Below are 5,273 nucleotides of genomic sequence, written 5' to 3' on the forward strand. Positions count from 1 at the left end.
CTTTGCATGAAAAGGTCCCTTGGTATCTCTAATTTTGTTGAAGCGATCTCTAGTCTTTCCCATTCTATTGTTTTCCTCTATTTCTTTGCATTGATCACTGAGGAAAGCTTTCTTATCTCTCCTTGCTATTCTTTGGAACTCTGCATTCAAATGGGTATATCTTTCCTTTTCTCCTTTGCCTTTAGCTTCTCTTCTTTTCTCAGCTATTTGTAAGTCCTCCTAGGACAACCATTTTGCCTTTTTGCATTTCCTTTTCTTGAGGATGGTCTTGATCACTGCCTCTGGTAGAATGTCATGAACCTCTGTCCATAGTTCTTCAGGCACTCTGTCTATCAAATCTAATCCCTTGAGTCTATTTGTCACTTCCACTGTATAATCATAAGGGATTTATTTAGGTCATGCCTGAATGGTCTACTGATTTTCCCTACTTTCTTCAATTTAAGTCTGAATTCGGCAATAAGGTGTTCATGATCTGAGCCATAGTCAGCTCCTGGTCTTGTTTTTGCTGACTGTATAGAGCTTCTTCATCTTTGGCTGCAAAGAATATAATCAATCTGATTTTGGTATTGACCATCTGGTGATGTTCATGTGTAGAGTCTTCTCTTGTGTTGTTGAAAGAGGGTGTTTGCTCTGAGCAGTGCGTCCTCTTGGCAAAACTCTATTAGCCTTTGCCCTGCTTCATTCTGTACTCCAAGGCTAAATTTGCCTATTATTTCAGATTTCAAGTTATCAACGATTTAAAACCAGGCTCCCCAAATTCCTGAAAAAGTAGCAATTATTTCTTGTGAGCCATTGTCTGAGCAAATGGTTTTCAGGATACATTACTCTTCCATGTGGCAATACCACCTCTAGGAAAGTAAACTGAAGATTCACTTCCAGAATATGAAAACACAGATGCATGAGGGTATCCACTGCAGTCTTACTATAATTACAAAACACTGAAAAATATCTCAATGATCATGCATAGGATGCTGCTGAATAAACTTTATACAGTACACACCTTAATAGGCACCTTCAGTTTCCCTAAAGGGTCCTACTCTCTATTCCTCATCATCCACTTTGGTTGATTACTCCTCACCTTTTTCTAGTCCCAGGTCAGTTATCAGTGACTCTGGGAAGTTTTCACTTACATACTGGCTGAGATATGTGCTATATACTTACCATGTTTATCATTACACTAACATAACCATGAGAGAGTTATTTCCATGTGGGCTTTATTATAAATCTTTTGCTTTCTTTAAACATTCTGATCACATAACCACTAACTGCATCTTTTAAAAACTATGCAATCATCCCAGGGTTACAAGGATGGTTCAATATATGCAAATCAATCAATGTAATACACCACTTCAACAAAAGACAAAACCACATGATCATCTCAATAGATGCAGTAAAAGCACTTGATAAAATTCACCATCCATTTCTTTACACTAACGATGAAATATGAGAAAGGGAATGTAAATAAACAATCCCTTTTAAAATGGCATCAAAAATACTAAGGAATAAACCTTACCAGAACTATAAAACATTAATAAAGAAATTGAAGATGATGAAAATAAATGGAAAGCTATCTCATGTTCTTGAATTGGAAGAATTAATAGTTAAAAATGGCCATACTACACAAAGCAATTTACAGATTTAATGAGATCCCATGACATTTTCCACAAAACTAGAACAAATAATCCTGAAATTTATATGGAGCTGTAAGAGACCCAGAATTGTCAAAGCAATCCTTAGAAAGAAGAACATAGTAGATGGCAGACTTCAGACAATACTACAAAGCTACAGTAATCAAAACAGCATGGAATTGGCACAAAACACATATATATCAATGAAACAGAATAGAGAGTATAGAAATAAATCCACACACCTATAGACAATTAAACTTTGCAAAGGAGGGAAGAATTTACAATGGAAAAAAGACAGTCTTCAGCAAGTGTTGTCAGAAAATTTGGACAGCTACATGTACATCAAAGAAGTTAGAACACAGCCTAACACCATATATAAAATAAACTCAAAATGACTTAAATACTTAAATATAAGGCATGACATCATAAAACTCTGAGAAGAGAACGTAGGGAAAACATTCTCTGACATAAATCATACTAATGTTTTAAGTCAGTCTCCCAAAGCAATAGAAATAAAAGCAAAATGAATAAACAGGACCTAATCAAATTTACAAGCTTCTGTACGTCAAAGGAAACCATAAACAAAAAGATAACAAAAATATTCAGAGAAAATATTTCAAATGATGAGATCTACAAAGGCTTAATTTCCCAAATACACAAACAGCTCAAGTAAATCAAAAACAAAGCCTCCCAATCAAAAAATGGGGGCAGATGACCTAAATAGACATTTCTCCATAAAATACACACAGATTGCCAATAGAACATGAAAAGATACTCAACATCACTGATTATTAGAGAAATGCAAGTCAAAAATATAATGAGGTACCACCTCACACCAACCTAAATGGCCATCATTAACAAGTTTACAAATAATAAATGCAGAAGAGGGTATGGAGTAAAAGGAACCCTCATACATTGTTGGGAATGTTAATTGGTGCAGCCATTATGGAAAACAGTATGAAGATTCCTCAAAAACCTAAAAATAGAGTTGCCATACGATCCAGCACTCCCACTTCTGGGCACCACCCAGACAAAACCTGAATTCAGAAAGACACATGCACCCCTATGTCCACAGCAGCACTTATTTACAACAGCCAACACAGAAGCACCCTAAATGTCCAACAACAGATGAATGGATAAAGAAGATGGGGTGTATATAAATATACAATGGAATATTATTTAGCCATAAAAAAGAATGAAATAATGTGTTTTGCAGCAACACGAATGGACCTAGAGATGATCATATTAAGCATAATAAGTCAGAAAGAGGAAGACAAATACCATATGATATCACTTAAATGTGGAATCTAAAATTTGACACAAAGGAACTTATCAATGAACTCATGGACTTATAGACTCATGGACTTACAGAACAGACTTGTGGTTGCCAAGGTGTAAGGGTGGGGAAGGATTGGGAGTCTGGGATTAGCAGATGCAAACTAGTATAATTAGGATGGATAAACAACAAGCTCTTACTGTATAGCACAGGAAACTAGATCCAATATCCTGTGATAAGCCATAATGGAAAGAATGTGAAAAACAATATAAATATGCATGACTGAGTTGCTTTGCTGTACAGCAGAAGTTAACACAAATTAGGTCTTGGCCTTACAAAAAGATGGCAGAGTAGAAGGAAGTGCACTAATCTTCTCCTGTGAGAACACCAAGATCACCACTAGCTGTTGAACAACCATCAATAGGAGAATCTTGTTCTCCTATCTCCATTTTGGTAGAATGTATCTGCCAAAAGAAGATGCCCTGCATTCAAAGCAAAGGAGGAGCCCCAACAAGATGGTAGGAGGGGCAAAATCACATTTAGAACAAAACCTCAGACCTCCCAGAAATGCTCAGAGGGTGCAAACAAAATCTTGTGTGCACCAGGACCCAGGTAAAGGAGCAGTGACCCCCAACAAGAAACTGAGTCAGACGTGCCTTTGAGTGTTTGAGTCTTTCCTGAGGAGGCACAGGTCAGCAGTGATCTGCTGTGGGGACAGGGGCTCTGGCTGAAGCAGACCTGGGATGTGCAGCACGTGGCATAAGTCCTCTTGGAGGAGGTCACCATTAGGGCCACTGTAGAGCCACCAAGCAGACAGACAACCCACAAACTGGAGAACACTTACACCAAAAAAGTTCGCCCCCATTGCAAAAGTTTTAGGGCCCACAACAGATTTCTCAACCTGGAGATCCAGCAAAAGGACTTAGAACCCCCCAGGGAAACAGACTCTTGGAAGGCACAACAAAAACTTGTGTGCACAGGACCCAGGAGAAGGGAGCAGGGACAACACAAGAGGCTGACCCAGTCTTGCCTGTGAGTGTCCAGGAGCCTCTGGCAGAGGTGTGGGTTGACAGTGGCCTGCCACAGGGTCAGGGGCACTGACTACAACAGTCCTGGGAGCTGCAGTGTGCTGGCATAAGTACTTTTGAAGGAGGTCACCATTACTGCCATTGAAGTGAAGAAGTGAAGTCGCTCAGTCATGTCCGACTTTTTGCGACCCCATGGACAGTAGCCTACCAGGCTCTGCCATCCATGGGATTTTCCAGGCAAGGATACTGGAGTGGGCTGCCATTTCCTTCTCCAGAGGATCTTCCCAACTCAGGGATCAAACCCGGGTCTCCTGCATTGCAGACAGAAGCTTTACCATCTGAGGCACCAGGGAAGCCCATTACTGCCATCACCCCTACCATAGTTTGGCCTCAGGCCAAACTACAGGGAGGGAACACAGCTCCACCCACCAGTAGAAAACTGGATTAAAGGTTTACTGAGCATAGCCCCGTCCACCAGAGCAGAGCAAGACCCAGTTTGACCCACAGCTAGTCTCTCCCACTTGGATGCAATCTCAAAAATGACAGAATGATCTCTGTTCATTCCCAAGGTAAACCATTCAATATCACTGTAATACAAGTTGATGCCCTGACCAGTAATGCTGAAGAAGCTGAAGTTGAATGATTCTATTGAAGACCTACAAGACCTTCTAGAACTAGCACCCAAAAAAGATGTCCTTTTCATTATCGGGGACTGGAATACAAAGTAAGAAGTCAAGAGATACCAAGAGTAACAGGCAAATTTGGCCTTGGAGTACAAAACAAAGCAGGGCAAAGACTAACAGAGTTTTGCCAAAAGAACGCACTGGTCGTAGCAAACAACTTCTTGCAAAAACACAAGAGAAAACTCTACACATGGATATCATCAGATGGTCAACACCAAAATCAGATTGATTATATTCTTTGCAGCTAAAGGTAGAGAAGTTGAAAAACAGTTAGCAAAAGCAAGACCGGGAGCTGACTGTGGCTCAGATCATGAACATCTTACCGTCAAATTCAGACTTAAATTGAAGAAAGTAGGGAAAATCACTATATCATTCAGTTCAGTTCAGTTCAGTCGCTCAGCCGTGTTCAATTCTTTGCGACCCCGTAAATTGCAGCACGCCAGGCCTCCCTGTCCATCACCAACTCCCAGAGTTTACTCAGACTCATGTCCAACGAGTCGGTTATGCCATCCAGCCATCTCATCCTCTGTCGTCCCCTTCTCCTCCTGCCCCCAATGCCTCCCAGCATCAGAGTCTTTTCCAATGAGTCAACTCTTCGCATGAGATGGCCAAAGTACTGGAGTTTCAGCTTTAGCATCATTCCTTCCAAAGAGCACCC

This window comes from Bison bison, unplaced genomic scaffold (genome assembly GCF_000754665.1).
Source record: "Bison bison bison isolate TAMUID 2011002044 unplaced genomic scaffold, Bison_UMD1.0 scf7180017864499, whole genome shotgun sequence".
Lineage (NCBI taxonomy): Eukaryota > Metazoa > Chordata > Mammalia > Artiodactyla > Bovidae > Bison > Bison bison.